Below are 18,864 nucleotides of genomic sequence, written 5' to 3'. Positions count from 1 at the left end.
CCTGACACCATACTCCGAGGGCCCTCACCTCCTCCCTGTAGGCCGTCTCGTCGTTGTTGGTAATCAAGTCTACCACTGTTGTGTCGTCCGCAAACTTGATGATTGAGTTGGAGGCGTGCGTGGCCACGCAGCCTTGGGTGAACAGGGAGTACAGGAGAGGGCTCAGAACGCACCCTTGTGGGGCCCCAGTGTTGAGGATCAGCGGGGTGGAGATGTTGTTGCCTACCCTCACCACCTGGGGGCGGCCCGTCAGGAAGTCCAGTACCCAGTTGCACAGGGCGGAGTCGAGACCCAGGGTCTCGAGCTTGATGACGAGCTTGGAGGGCACTTTGGTGTTAAATTCCGAGCTGTAGTCGATGAACAGCATTCTCACATAGGTATTCCTCTTGTCCAGATGGGTTAGGGCAGTGTGCAGTGTGGTTGAGATTGCATCGTCTGTGGACCTATTTGGGCGGTAAGCAAATTGGAGTGGGTCTAGGGTGTCAGGTAGGGTGGAGGTGATATGGTCCTTGACTAGTCTCTCAAAGCACTTCATGATGACGGAAGTGAGTGCTATGGGGCGGTAGTCGTTTAGCTCAGTTACCTTAGCTTTCTTGGGAACAGGAACAATGGTGGCCCTCTTGAAGCATGTGGGAACAACAGACTGGGATAGGGATTGATTGAATATGTCTGTAAACACACCAGCCAGCTGATCTGCGCATGCTCTGAGGGCGCGGCTGGGGATCCCGTCTGGGCCTGCAGTATTGCGAGGGTTGACACGTTTAAATGTTTTCTTCACGTTGGCTGCAGTGAAGGAGAGTCTGCATGTTTTGGTTGCAGGCCGTGTCAGTGGCACTGTATTGTCCTCAAAGCGAGCAAGAAAGTTATTTAGTCTGCCTGGGAGCAAGACATTCTGGTCCGTGACGGGGCTGGTTTTCTTTTTGTAATCCGTGATTGACTGTAGACCCTGATCCATTACCTCTTGTGTCTGAGCCGTTGAATTGAGATTCTACTTTGTCTCTATACTGACGCTTAGCTTGTTTGATTGCCTTGCAGAGGGAATAGCTACACTGTTTGTATTCGGTCATGTTTCCGGTCACCTTGCCCTGATTAAAAGCAGTGGTTTGTGCTTTCAACTATTTTCATTGTCGTGTCCAGAATGTCTTTCAAGCTGTCAGGCATTCTGTTGGCAGCAAGAGCCTCTCGGTGGATGCTCCAAGTGGTGTCGGGAGCAACTGCTTGCACGTGCGTTACCACTCCACTATGTCTCCCTGTCATGGCTTTTGCACCATCAGTACAGATACCAACACATCTTGACCAACAAAGTACATTTGATGTCACAAAGCTGTCTAGGTACTTTAAAAATATCCTCTCATGTTGTCCTGGTTTCCAATGGTTTGCAGAAGAGGATGTTTTCCTTAATTGACCCCTCATAAACGTAACGGACATATAACAGGAGCTGTGCCAGGCCTGCCACGTCTGTTGACTCATCCAGCTGTAACACATATAATTCACTGGCTTGCATGCAAAGCAGTAATTGTTTCAAAGCATCTCCTGCCATGTTACTGATGCTTTGTGAAAGTGTTGTTTGATGAAGGCATTGTTTGTATAGTTTTTTGGGCCTTTTCCACCAGCATTATCCCAGCCACGCAGCAGGAAAAATTAAATCCTCCACAATAGTATGGGGCTTGCCTGTCCTAGCCACTAGGTAGCTCACCATAAAATACACTTCTAAACCCTTCTTATTAATGGTATCTATTGCTTTTGTAACAGTATAGCTTCCGTCCCTCTCCCCTACCTGGGTTCGAACCAGGGACCCTCTGCACACATCGACAACAAACACCCTCGAAGCATCGTTACCCATCGCGCCACAAAAGCCACGGCTCTTGCAGAGCAAGGGGAACAACTACTTCAAGGTCTCAGAGCGAGTGACGTCACCGATTGAAACGCTATTAGCGCGCACCACCACTAACTAGCTAGCCATTTCACATCGGTTACACTTTTATACATGTCTTACTACTCAAAAGTCGTCTTTATTCTCGCTCAAACTCCTGTGGCTTATTTTTCAAATTGTCATGTTTCGTTTCTAAATGTCTGCGCAAGAGTGAAGGTTTCCCGCGAGAGAGTAACGGGTAATGTGATTGGATGTTAATTATTTGACTAAGCTACCGGTAGTTGACATTGTTGTTATTTCGCTGAACAATAGATGGTTTAATTTTATTTTTTGGCAGTGAAACGAGGTTACCTACTCAGGCGAGAAAAAACCTCACCCAAATATATAGCCCCGTTGGAAAATATAAATGTACTGTTTGAATTTTTAATTGTCAATCATATTTTTATTTGGCGTACCCCTGGGGGGTACTCGCGTACCCCTAGGTGGCGAAAATACACCTTATGAGTGTACATTTCCAATAAACCTTGAAGGGCTCCAGATTTTGTCAAGATAACATCAAAAGTATACTTTTTTTGCATTTGAACTCTAACCCTTTTCCTAACCTTAACCTAATTCTCATAATCTGCTACGATAATTGTCCTAAACTGCCGTGTAAAATTTAAGCTGACTTTAATTTGACAGATGCTGGATGCCTTCTAGTCATGACCTATGGGGGTGCCACAGGGTTCAATTCTCGGGCCGACTATTTTTTTTCTGTATATATCAATAATGTTGCTCTTGCTGCGGGCGATTCCCTGATCCACCTCTACGCAAATAACACCAGTCTGTATACTTCTGGCCCTTCCTTGGACACTGTGCTATCTAACCTCCAATCGAGCTTCAATGCCATACAACACTCCTTCCGTGGCCTCCAACTGCTCTTAAACGCTAGTAAAACCAAATGCATGCTTTTCAATCGTTCGCTGCCTGCACCCGCACAACCGACTAGCATCACCACTCTGGATGGTTCCGACCTAGAATATGTGGACATCTATAAGTACCTAGGTGTCTGGCTAGACTGTAAACTCTCCTTCCAGACTCATATCAAACATCTCCAATCCAAAATCAAATCTAGAATTGGCTTTCTATTTCGCAACAAAGCCTCCTTCACTCACGCCGCCAAACTTACCCTAGTAAAACTGGCTATCCTACCGATACAAAATAGCTTCCAATACTCTACTCAGCAAACTGGATGCAGTTTATCACAGTGCCATCCGCTTTGTTACTAAAGCACCTTATACCACCCACCACTGCGACCTGTATGTTCTAGTCGGCTGGCCCTCGCTACATATTCATCGCCAGACCCACTGGCTCCAGGTCATCTACAAGTCCATGCTAGGTAAAGCCCCGCCTTATCTCAGTTCACTGGTCACGATGGCAACACCCACCCGTAGCTCGCGCTCCAGCAGGTGTATCTCACTGATCATCCCTAAAGCCAACACCTCATTTGGCCACCTTTCCTTCCAGTTCTCTGCTGCCTGTGACTGGAACGAATTGCAAAAATTGGTGAAGTTGGAGACTTTTATCTCCCTCACCAACTTTAAACATCTATCTGAGCAGCTAACCAATCGCTGCAGCTGTACATAGTTCATCGGTAAATAGCCCACCCAATTTATCTACCTCATCCCCATACTGTTTATTTATTTACTTTTCTGCTCTTTTGCACACCAGTATCTCTACCTGCACATGACCATCTAATCATTTATCACTCATGTTAATCTGCTAAATTGTAATTATTCGCCTACCTCCTCATGCCTTTTGCACACAATGTATATAGCCTTTTTTTAAATTTAAAAACATTTGTTATTGACTTGTTTATTGTTTACTCCATGTGTAACTCTGTTGCTGTCTGTTCACACTGCTATGCTTTATCTTGGCCAGGTCGCAGTTGTAAATGAGAACTTGTTCAACTAGCCTACCTGGTTAAATAAAGGTAAAATAAAATAAAATCTTGTTACAATTTATAATTGATGGCTTTACTGGCCAATTAGATGAGAGCTCTATGCTTATATTGTTTGCAAGCTGGTTTGAGTGTCAGACTGAATTGACCATCTTCCCACGCCAACTGTACAAAAGGCTGTGAAGTATTTGTAGTTCATCATATCAGAGCCATAGCTCCGCCCACCGCTGAAGTGGAGCAGAGCATGCTGGCCAATCTTCAGCTCAGAGAAGATCAACTCGAGAAGTCAAGTGAGAAAGTTCCATCCACCTGTTTTCCCATCAGTTAGCTTTAATTGTTAGCCAAGGCCAGTGTGAGTCCGTGTTGATATACCCCCCACACACACTTTGGTTGAAGCAAGTTGCCAGACCACTAAGTGCCTTAGTTTGACTAGTGCAATGTATCACTTGCGCTATAAACACAACAAAGTCCACCTTCTTCACTATTAGCGTGTCGGGATCCTTCTCCTGCATGGCATTCACTGCAGACTGTGGGACATCCACTACCATGTCCTCTACTCACTCCTTCAGCTATTTTCACTGCCTCCACATAGGAGACCTGCTGGATGGCCCTGATCCTAGCTACTGCAACCTCCTTCATCTGTACAGGGCACTACGGGAACGTGATTCCCATCACAACATGCTTCATCTGACTCAACTACTACATATTTATTCTTTCAACAAACACTTGCCACATGTGCAAACTTTTTACAATTGTAACACTGCAGCGGCTTCTGTACATACAGTCTCACCGCATATTTCATATACCCAGGTTTTTACAATAGTTGGGAGAACCACTTCATCAAATGACAGTAAAACCGTTAGGCTTTGCTCCTTTGCGTCCTTCATTCAATTCAAGGAAAGTGCGTCTACCACTCCTGGAATGTTATCCCTAAACCACACAGCCTCTATGTCCAACAAGACACCAGAGATGACACCTTTAATCGGTGCCCTACTCTGAAAAGCATAGCTTTCCACATCATATGTCGACATGTTGAGCCACAGAGCGTTCTTCTTTCGACACACACGAAATCAACATCATACCGCTACTGGCCTGGTCACTCTGACCAATCCCACTTTACCCAACGTGTCCTTCACCATCTTCAAGACCGCAAACTGGTCACCCAAAAAACAATCCTTGCTCATGAATAGACTCTCCAACCATAAACTGCTGTTAATTTCTAACGTTAACCATTTTTACTACACTCTTCTTCACCATCGTCTACTCATTCTCACCAACTGTACTGGGCCAAAGATTCACACAATACTTCCATCATTGCTCCTCTAGTCATCCCCCGGACTCCCTCGCTCTTTGCTGTGAAAGATGCGAGTTTGTCATCTCGAAATAGCCCCCGTATTTTTGTCTGTTTGCTCCACCAATTTTCTCAATTTCGTCCGCATATCTGGAACCCCTCGAGCCATACCCTGATATATACAGTGGCGAACCAACCGAACACTTTTTCGCGGGAAGGAGTTCCTATGACCCGCCCCTTTTAAACGAACATTTGATTGGAAGTATTTTCTGTGTCATTGGTTTGAGACTGGAACGTATTCGTTTTGAATAATAGTCGTCATGGTAACGTTCGTATTCAGCCTCCATTTTGTTTGCAGCCACTTTCTTTTTCCCCCAAAAAATGTTTTACCTTCCCGACAGAATAGTAAATTGACTAATCATGGCAATGACAGAAATGGATTCAAATAATCTAAAGGGTTGGTTATAACGTAGCGGCTGTGCTACAACGGCGTTAAATGAGTACGTTGGTGGGCTGTAGTTTATAGTCTGCCCGACCGGTTCGATGCAAAGGTTTGGGAACATGCGCCATTTTGTGAAATATACACAAAAAAGCTTTAAAGAGAACAGTGTCTTCAGGTTTGTAGTCGTCATTTTTAATCATGATTTGGAAGTAATGCTGCTCTCGTTACAATTGATGTCTCGAACAGCTAACAGTATACATGCCTAGCTGCATCGAAATGTTGGTTTCCCTATGGTCAGATCGAATACGTTTCCGCCGTTGACCGCGTTGGCGAGTTGACTGAGAGGCGCTGTTGATTTGGAAAAATAATTGACATCTATTCAGAGGAGTGAGGGTTGTACGTTGGGAAATCTGGGGGGCTCCATGGAGAAGAGACTATCGCCGTAAGGCACTGGGGATTGTAAATGAGGATATGTTTCTGGAATATGAATAGGAAGACTGACAGGCAGCGACCAAGGTAAGTTTGCGCTGTAACTTTGACTAGCCAGTCACATTGCTATCATTGACACTGCAAGCTAGCCAGCTAACATAACGCTAGCGCCAAATAAGATAGCTCGATAATGTTAACTGGTAAACGGTCTAACCAACGTTGTAGAATGTTCACTCTTGGTTGGAAAACGTGCACCCCCATATAAAATGTAACAATTAACATTAGGCTTATGTATCGTTAATCACATTGCTAACTGTTTAAGCCATGCTAGTGTAGTTGGCTAGCTATGTCACTTTCCATTTCCACAGTTAACAAGTTAGATAACGTTAGAAACCTAGCCTTAATCCATTCCAGTAACGTAGGTCAGCTAGCTAACGTGTTAACTACTTCAATTCAGCTGGCTAACTTGGATAGTAAGCTAAATGTGAACACTTAGCGTAGCAGCTACAAATGTCATTCAGTGGAAGGAAGTATTGCTAGCCTACGTTTAATTAGTTAACTGACCTAACTTTAGGACTTTGATTTTTTAACAAGCTAGAGTTAGGTCATGTTAAGTTGGCTATCTACGTGTGTGCCACACTTCTAGCACTCCTGCTAACGTTACTAGCTACCTAATGTTACTACTTGTTAACACACAATTCAACGTAGCTAAGCTAGCTAACATTAACCTGTCTTGTAGTTAAGTAATACAATTGACAAGGTAACGTAAACTAGCTACAAATACACCTCAGGCACATGGGTTCAATAGAGTCCATCTCAATCATACGTTGCCTTCCAGCTAGCCTGGTTTGTAAGTAAACATACTACCCAGCTGGTTAACTTGACAAGTTGTCAGTTGCCACAGAGATGCGGGCATGGATTGATGGCAAGCTAGTCATAAGGATGGAGTTTAGCCACTTCAACGCATTCTGTCTTGATACTGCGTTATCAACCAGATAACGTATTTAACTTAGCCTGTAACGTTAGTTAATGCTAACTAGAAAGATAGCGAATGTTCATCCGGTCCCTCGATAGCTCAAGTTGGCCTCCCAACGGCTTGAAGTTTTCTAGCTAGTATAGATGGGAACAGCATATGTTCAATTTGCATTCTTATTTTTTATTAACAGCCACAAGGTCATTACTGGGTACGTTCATAAATACAGTTGAATGCTAATGTGACTAAGTGTGTCCTGTTTTTTTTTTTTCGTTTTCTTTTTTTTCCACCTTTTATTTAATTAACCAGGTAGGCAAGTTGAGAACAAGTTCTCATTTACAATTGCGACCTGGCCAAGATAAAGTAAAGCCGTTCCATACATACAACAACACAGGTTTACACATGGTGTAAAACAAACATAGTCAGTAGAAAATAAGTCTATATACAATGTGAGCAAATGAGGTGAGATAAGGGAGGTAAAGGCAAAAAAAGGCCATGGTGGCGAAGTAAAAACGATATAGCAAGTAAAACACTGGAATGGTAGATTTGCAGTGGAAGAATGTGCGAAGTAGAGAGACATAATGGGGTGCAAAGGAGCAAAATAAATAAATACAGTAGGGGAAGAGGTAGTTGTTTGGGCTAAATTATAGATGGGCTATGTACAGGTGCAGTAATCTGTGAGCTGCTCTGACAGCTGGTGCTTAAAGCTAGTGAGGGAGATACATTTTTCCAGTTTCAGAGATTTATGTAGTTCGTTTTAGTCATTGGCAGCAGAGAACTGGAAGGAGAGGTGGCCAAAGGAGGAATTGGCTTTTGGGGTGGCCAGAGAGATATAACTGTTGGAGCGTGTGCTGCAGGTGGGTGCTGCTATGGTGACCAGTGAACTGTGATAAGGGGGGACTTTACCTAGCAGGGTCTTGTAGATGACCTGGAGCCAGTGGGTTTGGCGATGAGTATGAAGGGAGGGCCAGCCAATGAGAGCATACAGGTCGCAGTGGTGGGTAGTATATGGGGCTTTGGTGACAAAATGGATGGCACTGTGATAGACTGCATCCAATTTATTGAGTAGGGTATTGGAGGCTATTTTGTAAATGACATCGCAAAAGTCAAGGATCGGTAGGATGGTCAGTTTTGTGAGGGTATGTTTGGCAGCATGAGTGAGGGATGCTTTGTTGCAAAATAGGAAGCCAATTTTAGATTTAACTTTTGGAGATGTTTGATGAGTCTAGAAGGAGAGTTTACAGTCTAACTAGACACCTAGGTATTTGAAGTTATCCACATATTCTAAGTCAGAACCGTCCAGAGTAGTGATGCTGGACGGGCGGGCAGGTGCAGGCAGCAATCGGTTGAAAAGCATGCATTTAGTTTTACTTGCATATAAGAGCAGTTGTAGGCCACGGAAGGAGTGTTACATGGCATTGAAGCTCGTCTGGAGGGTTGTTAACAGTGTCCAAAGAGGGGCCAGAAGTATACAGAATGGTGTCGTCTGCGTAGAGGTGGATCAGAGACTCACCCACAGCGAGAGCGACGTCATTGATGTATACAGAGAAGAGAGTTGGCCCAAGAATTGAACCCTGCGGCACCCCAATAGAGACTGCCAGAGGCCTGGACAACAGCTGTGGTGCACCCATGACCAGCTCTGAAACCAGATTGCATAGCGGAGAAGGTGCGGTGGGATTCGAAGTGGTCGGTGATCTGTTTGTTGACTTGGCTTTCAAAGACCTTAGAAAGGCAGGGTAGGATAGATATAGGTCTGAAGCAGTGTGGGTCAAGAGTGTCTCCCCCTTTGAAGAGGGGGATGACCTTAGCTGCTTTTCAATCTTTGGGAATCTCAGACGACATGAGGTTGAACAGGCTAGGAATAGGGGTTGCAAAAATTTCGGCAGATTATTTTAGAAAGAAAGGGTCCAGACTCTCTAGCCCAGCAATTTGTAGGGGTCCAGATTTTGCAGCTCTTTCAGAACATCAGCTGACTGGATTCGGGCGAAGGAGAAATGGGGAAGGCTTGGGCGAGTTACTATGGGGGGTGCAGTGCTGTTGCCCGGGGTAGGGGTTGCCAGGTGGAAAGCATGGCCAGCCGTAGAAAAATGCTTATTGAAATGTTCAATTATAGTGGATTTATCAGTGGTGACAGAGTTTCCTATCCTCGGTGCAGTAGGCAGCTGGGAGGAGGTGCTCTTATTCTCCATGGACTTTAGTGTCCCAGAATTTTTTGAGTTTGTGTTGCAGGAAGCAAATTTCATTTTGAAAAAGCTAGCCTTTGCTTTTCTAACTGCCTGTGTATATTGGTTTCTAGCTTCCCTGAAAAGTTGCATATCACAAAAATATCCTCTGCAGAATGCCACAGGATGTTTTTGTGTTGTTTAAGGGCAGTCAGGTCTGGAGAGAACCAAAGGCTATATCTGTTCCCGATTCAACATTTCTTGAATGGGGCATGCTTATTTAAGATGGTGAGGAAGGCATTTAAAAAAAACTAAAAAAAACAGTTATCCTCTACTGACGGGATGTAGTCAATATCCTTCCAGGATACCTGGGCCAGGTCTATTAGAAAGGCCTGCTCGCTGAAGTGTTTCAGGGAGCGTTTGACAGTGATGAGTGGAGGTCGTTTGACCGCTGACCCATTACGCATGCAGGCAGTGATCGCTGAGATCTTGGTTGAAAACAGCAGAGGTGTATTTAGAAGGCAAGTTGGTTAGGATGATATCTATGAGGGTGCCCGTCCTTACGGCTTTGGGGTGGTACCTGGTAGGTTCATTGATAATTTGTGGGAGATTGAGGGCATCAATCTTAGATTGTAGGATGGCTGGCTGGGGTGTTAACAAAAGTCTAAGCTTGAGAGCAAATATATTTATTTCATTTCATTTGCCATTTTCATGAATAGTTAACGTTGCATTATGCTAATGAGCTTGAGGCTATAAATAGAATCCGGGATTGCTCGACGCAAGAAGTTAAGCATGTCCCAGTTTAGGTCACCTAGCAAAAGGATCTCTGAAGATAGATGGGAGGCAATCAGTTCACATATGGTGTTTAGAGCACAGCTCGGGGCAGAGGGTGGTCTATAGCAGGCGGCAACGATGAGAGACATGTCTTTTAGAGAGGTGGATTTTTAAAAGTAGAAGTTCATATTGTTTGGGTACAGACCTGGATAGTAGGACAGAACTCTGTAGGCTATCTCTGCTGTTGATTGCAACGCCGCCCCCTTTGGCTTTTCTGTCTTGTCTGAAAATGTCACCAGAGGAGGAGTGGGATAAGGGTATGGCTAAAAGCTATGATAATTGGTCATCTAGGACGTCCGGAACAGAGAGTAAAAGGGGCAGGTTTCTGGGGGCGATAAAATAGCTTCAAGGTATAATGTACAGACAAAGGTATGGTAGGATGTGAATACAGTGGAGGTAAACCTAGGCATTGAGTGATGATGAGAGTGATATTGTCTCTAGAAACATAATTGAAACCAGGTGATGTCATCGTACGTGTGGGTGGTGGAACCTGAAGGTTGTATAAGGTATAATGAGCAGTGCTAGAGGCTCTACAGTGAAATATGCCAATAAACACTAACCAGAACAGCAATGGACAAGGCATATTGACATTAAGAGAGGCATGCTTAGCCAAGTGATCATAAGGGTCCAGTGAGTAGTGAGGTTGGTTGGGTTCACGGCGATTCAGACTGCTAGCTAGGCCATCGGTAGCAAGCTGGCAGAAGATGGATGTCTGTTTTTAACCACCTTGTGCGTTTCCGTCGGTAGATTGGTGTGGTTCTGTGTGGTAGAGGGGACCAATCCAATTGGCAAAATAGTTATAGTCGGCCAGGAGAATTTTCCGATGACCTATTCAGATAGCAGCCGATAAGACCGTGTGAAGGCCCGGTGGGGCTCCGGATCAGCAGTAAAATGGGTCCGGATAGGTGATTGTAGCCCAGAAGTGGCTGATGGAACTCTTCAGGCTACCTCCGGAATAATTGATGTTTGCTCCGGGACCGACGCTAGCTGCAAGATTCAGGTGTAAATGTCCAGAGCTTGCGGTAGAAATCCGGGGGTTATGTTGAAAAAAATAGGTCCTTTATGCTCTGGTCTGAGTCGCGTTGTACAAAACTGCCGATAGCTTTTCGAGCTAAAGGATGGCTGATGACCGCCAACCGTGGTTAGCTGACTCCTAACGTTAGCCAGTGAACTTGCTAACTTCTGGCTAGCTTCTGTTGTGGATTTCAGATTTGAGGTGAATTTTTTTATATATATATATATATATGATGAAGTATATGACTGAAGCAGCAAGTTCAGTAGGGAAAACTAAACAAACCTCGCGTTACTAATTTGAGGAGAACTCAGAAGAGGTAGCCCACCTCTGCGCTCATGCAAGTAGGCATACCCATGACTTTGTACATTTAAATTTGTACAAAGCCTCTACTAGTATGTTTTTGATGAGTCAAATAAGTGTTATTTTGTTTTTGTAGAGCGCTTAATGGCTTTTATTTTTAATTCAGAAATTGAACGATTTTAGGAGAATATAACTTCAGTAAATTCCTCCTCTTCAAAGGTCTTGGAGAAGGCCCATATTTTACAGGCCAGACCATGATGAACTGTCAACTGATAGCAGCATCATTGCTATGTAGTAGCACCTGTTCACCATGACGTTTTCCATTCCTAGTCATTCCTTTAATTCCTTGGTAACTTAGGTCTAATATAACAGCTACAAGAGTATTGCACAGCAAGAGCAAAGCACCTCTTTGAATACACCTCATGGTATGGATGGTCTCAGGTTGGCCTTTGTTTGAAGTTTAACTGGTGTCAGTTATCTTGTGACGCTACATCTAATTTTATTTAAAGGGGCTTCTGGTTCATTCATGGCATGGTTAGTTTCTTGGAAACAGAATGACCTCAGGGACACATTCTCTAACTATCTAGGCTACTTATAGAACCATTCTATGCTGAGTGTACTTTACAGTAAACATTTACATTATCCCTGCCTTTGACTTCATTCACAGACACACACTCCTCAAGTGATTTATATGGTCATCTGTGTCCCAAGATTACTACCAGTAATTTCTATGCTGTTTCATATTTGACTGTGTATGGGTGATATCCGTGAAAGTAAAAAGTTATTTTCAATAACACAAGTGTAATAAATAGATTAGCTGACATCACAAACTATTTGTGCGCTTCCATGGGCAGAAGTCAGCATGTTGCTATTCTGGATGGCCAGATAACTAGCAAGATTGACACACTGTCATGTAGAGAATCGTAAGTGGCTCATTTCAGCTTGTTTCAATCTTGTTCATGATACCATGTCTTGTTTTTGAGGTGGTTTGATGGATTTCATATCAATGTTAAAATTTGCTAGCTAGCTAACCAACAACTGTAAGTATGTATTTGAGACAAGTGCTCATTGTGTAATTATAAACTTTAAAAAAACAAAAAAACATTGGAGACTAAATATGGCTTGTCAACAATATAAGCCAACACTGTCTGTTTTGCCCCATAGTTGCACTTGCGTTGGTTGTTGCTAAACAACCAACCAATTATGAACATTACATTGAACATTAATGAGAATGGCTTGTGCACTTACACATATCATTTATTAAACCTTTATAGCTCTTATCATTAGACAGAATCTCAAAGTGCTTGTAAAGCAAAATAAATAATTTAAGTCTGTCGACTACAACATTAGCTAGATCAAGTCTGTTTGAGTGGTTCTTCTACCCAGGTCACACGTGTGCACGTAAACGGATGTTGCATGTTGGAATGGTTTTAAAATGTATCTAGGTTTAACCTTTATTTGCTCCATATCATGATCGGTTGAGGTTCCATGACTCTATTTGATCGAATGTCTATTTTTAAATATATTTGTATACTTTTCTCAAGTCCTCTCTTAGCCCTGTAATTGACCCCATGTCAAGTCCTGCCCCCCTTACCTCCGGTTTCAACCCAGTTCAACATTTTCTCATGAAGCTCAATCCCCAATTCAAACCAATTGAGAAATATTTGAGAAATATCCTCTGATCTCAAACTGTGTTTTTAATACACAATGGAATTTAAGACTGCCCTTTGCTAATTAGGAGATTCTGGTATGTTGTGGTGGACTGTCATTGAAATCACTTCACTACTCTTCTAATAATACATCAGTGATTCATATTTTCTGCAAACATTCTGAAGAAGTAGCCTACGGTAAGGGAATAAGCCATTGTTTTGTGTAGCCAGTTCGCATGAGGAAACAGTCATGTATAAAGGCTTTCACACAAAAACGTTCCTATTAAATGTTGACTACAAAGTAGGCCTACTTGGCAAAATTATCATGATGACTTGTATCAATCTCATGGGCATTTGTTTTGCAAATTCACGTGCACTACAGAATAGAGGTCGACAGATTATGATTTTTCAACGTCGATACCGATTATTGGAGGACCAAAAACGCCCATGCCGATTTAAAAAAATAAAAAAATAAATAAATAAATATATGTGTGTGTGTATATATATTAAAATATATATATATATGTATATATATTTTAAAAATTTAAAATATATATATATATTTTTAAAATTTAAAAAATTTATTTATTTATATATATATATTTATTATATAAATATATATATATATATATATATATTTATATATATATATATATATATATAAAATACAAATAATAATAAATAAATATATATACATACATATTTTTTAATTTTTAAAAATATATATATATATATTTGTTAAATTTTTAAAATTTATTTATAACATCAATACTGAATAAAAAAATGATGTTAACTTAATATAATACATCAATAAAATCAATTTAGCCTCAAATAAATGATGAAACATGTTCAATTTGGTTTAAATAATGCAAAAACAAAGTGCTGGAGAAGTAAAAGTGCAATATGTGCCATATAAAAAAGCTAACGTTTGAGTTCCTTGCTCAGAACATGAGAACATATGAAATTTGGTGTGTTCCTTTTAACATGAGACTTCAATATTCCAAGGTAAGAGGTTTTAGGTTGTAGTTAATATAGTATTCATAGGACTATTTCTCTCTCTACCATTTGTATTGCATATACCTTTGACTATTGGATGTTCTTATAGGCACTATAGTATTGCCAGTGTAACAGTATAGCTTCCGTCCCTCTCCTTGCCCCTACCTGGGCTCGAACCAGGAACACATAGACAACAGCTACACTCGAAGCAGCTACCCATCGCTCCACAAAAGCCGCGGCCCTTGCAGAGCAAGGGGAATAACTACTCCAAGTCTCAGTGAGTGACGTTTGAAACGCTATTAGCGCACACCCAGCTAACTAGCCAGCCATTTCACATCGGTTACACAAGCCATTGGGCTGATAGGCTTGAAGTCATAAACAGCGCTGTGCTTGAGAAGAGCTGCTGGCAAAAAGCACGAAAGTGCTGTTTGAATGAATGCTTACGAGCCTGCTGCTGCCTACCATTGCTCAGTCAGACTGCTCTATCAAATCATAGACTTAATTATAACATAATAACACACAAATACGAGCCTTTGGTCATTAATATGGGCGAATCTGGAAACGTATAATTTCGAAAACAAAATGTTTATTATTTCAGTGAAATACGGAACCGTTCGGTATTTTATCTAACGGGTGGCATCCCTTTATTCTAAATATTCTTGTTACATTGCACAACCTTCAATGGTATATCATAATTACGTAAAATTCTGGCAAATTAGTTCGCAATGAGCCATGCTGCCCAAACTGTTGCATATACCCTGACTCTGCGTGCAATGAACGCAAGAGAAATGAAACCATGGTTAATATTGCCTGATAACCTGGATTTATTTTAGCTAAATATGCACGTTTAAAAATATATACTTCTGTGTATTGATTTTACGAAATGCATTGGTGTTTATGGTTAGATACAGTCGTCCAACGATTGGGCTTTTTTTCCGCAAATTCGCTTTTGTAAAATCATCCCCCAGCGTTGCATCGATTATATGCAACTCAGGATACGCTAGATAAACTAGTAATATCATCAACCATTTGTAGTTATAACTAGTGATTATGATTGATTGTTTTTTATAAGGTAAGTTTAATGCTAGCTAGCAACTTAACTTGGTTTCTTACTGCATTCGCGTAACAGGCAGGCTCCTCGGAGTGCAATGAGAGGCAGGTGGTTAGTGTTGAACTAGTTAACTGTAAGGTTGCAAGATTGGAACCCCCGAGCTGACAAGGTGAAAATCTGCCGTGCTGCCCCTGAACAAGGCAGTTAACCCGCCGTCATTGAAAATAAGAATGTGTTCTTATTAACTGACTTGCCTAGTTAAATAAAGGTATAAAAAAATTGGTGCCCAAAAATACAGATTTTCCGATTGTTATGGAAACTTATGTATCGGCCATTCCGATTAATCGGTCGACCTCTACTGTCACTAATCACTCTGACAATGCAAATGTATTCCAAAATCTGATCAAACACTTCGTGAGAGCCCATGAGCTCATGTTGCTCAACATTTCTATAGGCTATGCAATTGCGGGAGGACTGAGTTATGGCCTCTAATAAAAAGAGGAACCCATCAGCTTCCATAGGCTAGGCCTACTATATTTATTTATTCCTCAACTTTCCTAATGTTAACTTGTTATGGCTGCAATCCCGATATCGGGATAAGTGTCATCACAACCGCTGAATAGCATAGCGCTGCATACAGTAAATATTACTATACATATTTATATTCATGAAATCACAAGTGCACTATAGGAAAACACAATTTAGCCTTTTGTTAATCCACCTGTTGTGTCAGATTTTGAAATTATGCTTTACAGTGAATGCAATCCAAGCGTTTTGTGTAAGTTTATCGATCGCATGATAAAACATCAAGTACACTTAGCATCATGTTGCTCGGTCACGAAAATCAGAAAAGCAATCAAATTAATCGTTTACCTTTGATCTTCGGATGTTTTCACTCACGAGACTCCCAGTTACACAAAGATTATTTTTAGATCCAAAATACCTCCGTTTGTTTGTCGCGATATGTTCAGAAATCCACAGGAAAGAGCGGTCACGACAACGCAGATGAAAATTCCAAATAGTTTCCATAATGTCCACAGAAACATGTCTAACGTTTTTATAATCAATCCTCAGGTTGTTTTAAAATATATAATCAATAATATATCAACCGCAAATGTCTTTCACAGTAGGAGAGGGGAAAACAATGGCTGTCCAAATTCTGTTGTACGAGCGAAACTCATGTGACCACTTGACGCGATGTTATCGTTCTCTCTCATTTTTCAAAATAAAAGCCTGAAACTATGTCTGAAGACTGACACCTTGAGGAAGCGATAGGAAAAGGAATCTGGTTCATATCCAGCAAAGGGAGGCTATGGAACATGGAATTTTCAAAATAGAAGCCACTTCCTGTTTTGATTTTCCTCAGGGTTTTGCCTGCATTATCAGTTCTGTTATACTCCGACAATATTTTGACAGTTTTGGAAACTTTAGTGTTTTCTATCCAATACTAATAATAATATACATATATTAGCAACTGAGACTGAGGAGCTGTCCGTTTACAATGGGCACCTTTTCGTCCAAGCTACTCAATACTGCCCCTGCAGCCATAAAAAGTTAAGCACATTGCTTATATTTACAACTGGAGTATAGCCTACCTGGCTGGCATGAAAATAAACCATAGGGCTAAGTGTCCTCGATTTGTTATTTAAGTGCATAGATGACATGCATTTTTTTCCTCCGCTGCCCCTGTTTTGATACAGGTGCAGAATAATGGTCCATTCTAAATCATGTATTATTGAGTATATGTAAAGACAAGATTATATCAAGAATATTCTGATGGGTGACAATATTAGCCTATCACTTGTGAATTATATAGTATCACTTGTAAATGATGCCCAGCATAAAGTAGTTTTGAAACTCATTCGAATCATAGTCACACACTCATGTAGCCTAGCCCATAGGCCTATATGTAAAAAAAAAAAGGTTTATCACAACTAAAGTGGCCAAATAACTTCTTAAAATTAAGTACATTATTCCGCTTTACAACTAGTGTAGAGCCTAACGTGTGTGTAAGCAGCGAGTTTCAAGTTTGGGGAAGAACATTTTCACCATAAAAATACACCTTTTATAATGAAGAATGCATTACATGCATAATTGCATTTGCGGTCACTTTTGATAATGGGATTTTCCTCTAATGGAACATTCACGCTTATAGCCTACTACCATGTGCGCATTCCTGCTCTTATAATGTGAAAAACTGGCCTAATAGTTTATCAAAATGTTAAGCTAAACGTTCTGATCTGTTGCGTCAGCCACATTGCATTATGTTTTTTTTTTAATGCTTGTGGTTGTATGTATTTGGGATCTATCGCATCCCACAACTGTCCCAGACTGTTTTGGAACATTACCGCGAGGCCGACAAGTGCATAGTAAAAGGGTCCAGAGAAATTGGCAAAATAGGTATTGTAGCCCAAGAAATTGGCTGATGGTCCTCTTCAGCTAGCAGTCCGATATGCTCTAGACAGCTAGCGGGCTGCGGATGGGCCTTCAGGGGACGTCGCGAAGGAGGAGCTTGTTGACACCCTTGGGCGGGTTACGTCGGTAGACCAGTCGTGGTGGAATCGGCGGGGCTCTGTGTCGGCGGTAAAAGGGGTCCAGGCCAATTGGCAAAATATGTATTGTAGCCCAAGGAGTGGCTGATGGACCTCTTCAGCTAGCCGGGGGATGGGCCTAGCACAATGCTATTTCCAGGCTCACTGGTGCTTGCTTCAGGACAGAGACGTTAGCCAGGGGGAAGCCACTCGGATAGCAGCGATGATTCAGGTGAAAGGGTTCAAAGCTTTGGGTAAGAAACGGGAGATGTGGAGAAAGAGCAGTCCGGTAAGCTCTGTTTTTTTAATTTTATTTTTACCTTTATGTAACTAAGCAAGTCAGTTAAAGAACAAATTCTTATTTTCAATGACTGCCTAGGAACAGTGGGTTAACTGCCCGTTCAGGGGCAGAACGACAGATTTGTACCTTGTCAGCTCAGGGATTTGAACTTGCAACCTTCCGGTTACTAGTCCAAAGCTCTAACCACTAGGCTACCCTGTGCTGTGCAGACTGGCAGGAGTTGACCAGGGCAAGGTTAGCTGATGACTGCTAGCCGTGGCTAACTGACTGTTAGCTAGTAGTTAGCTGGTTAGCTTCTGTTGGGGGTTCTAAAGTATAGAAAATAGCACATCCATACCACATTGGGTGAGGCGGGTTCCAGCAGAGTATGTTGAAACTGAGGGTAAAATAGAAAAAAATATCTACGGAATATATACTAAGGAAAGACATCTATTTATACACGGACACAACAAGTCGAAGACATCTGAACTGCTACGCCATCTTGGATAGGCATGGTTATCAGTATGTATTTATTGTGCAGGCTGCTCTCCTACTTTAAATAAAATAATGGGAGGGGATAAAATGTCCACGTTAGCTACCGCCGCCGACACAACCTTTAAACTTGCCATCGCTAGCATCTTAGAGGCTGCTGCCCCATATACATAGTCTTGAAATCACTGGCCACATGGAACACTAGTCACTTTAGTAATGAGTTATACAAAATATGTAACCATCTCATATCTGTATACTGTATTCTATTTTACTGTATTTTAGTCCATGTCGCTCTGACATTGCGCATCAAAATGTTTATATATAATTCCTTTACTTTTAGATTTGTGTGTATTGTTGCGAAATTGTTAGATATTGCTGCACTGTTGGAGCTAGAAACACAAGCATTTCCCTACACCCACAATAAAGTCTGCTAAACGTGTGTGACCAATACAATTTGATTTGAATAGCCAGTAGAAAGCAGTTCGGCAGTCACGTCAATACAGCACTGGTAGCCAGCCGCCTTATTAACTCGTGCAGCCCAATCAGTCAAACAAAATCTGTCTTGAGTGGCATCAAATCTGCCCAATTAGCTTATTTGCGTTCCATA

The 18,864-nt window shown here is 41.8% G+C and overlaps 1 protein-coding gene across 1 annotated transcript in view; it reads left to right on the top strand.

Moving 5' to 3' along the window:
- The first annotated feature begins 5,422 nt into the window (after nucleotides 1–5,422).
- dyrk1aa (dual-specificity tyrosine-(Y)-phosphorylation regulated kinase 1A, a) overlaps nucleotides 5,423–18,864 on the top strand; it is a 43,034-nt gene continuing 29,592 nt past the window's right edge. Inside the window, 1 exon segment of the mRNA XM_064981883.1 lies at nucleotides 5,423–6,061. The gene's annotated coding sequence lies outside the window, so the exon portion shown is untranslated.

Source organism: Oncorhynchus masou, chromosome 12 (genome assembly GCF_036934945.1).
Source record: "Oncorhynchus masou masou isolate Uvic2021 chromosome 12, UVic_Omas_1.1, whole genome shotgun sequence".
NCBI lineage: Eukaryota > Metazoa > Chordata > Actinopteri > Salmoniformes > Salmonidae > Oncorhynchus > Oncorhynchus masou.
The sequence above is the reverse complement of the archived record's forward strand: the minus strand, read 5'-3'. Positions and strand labels throughout refer to the sequence as shown.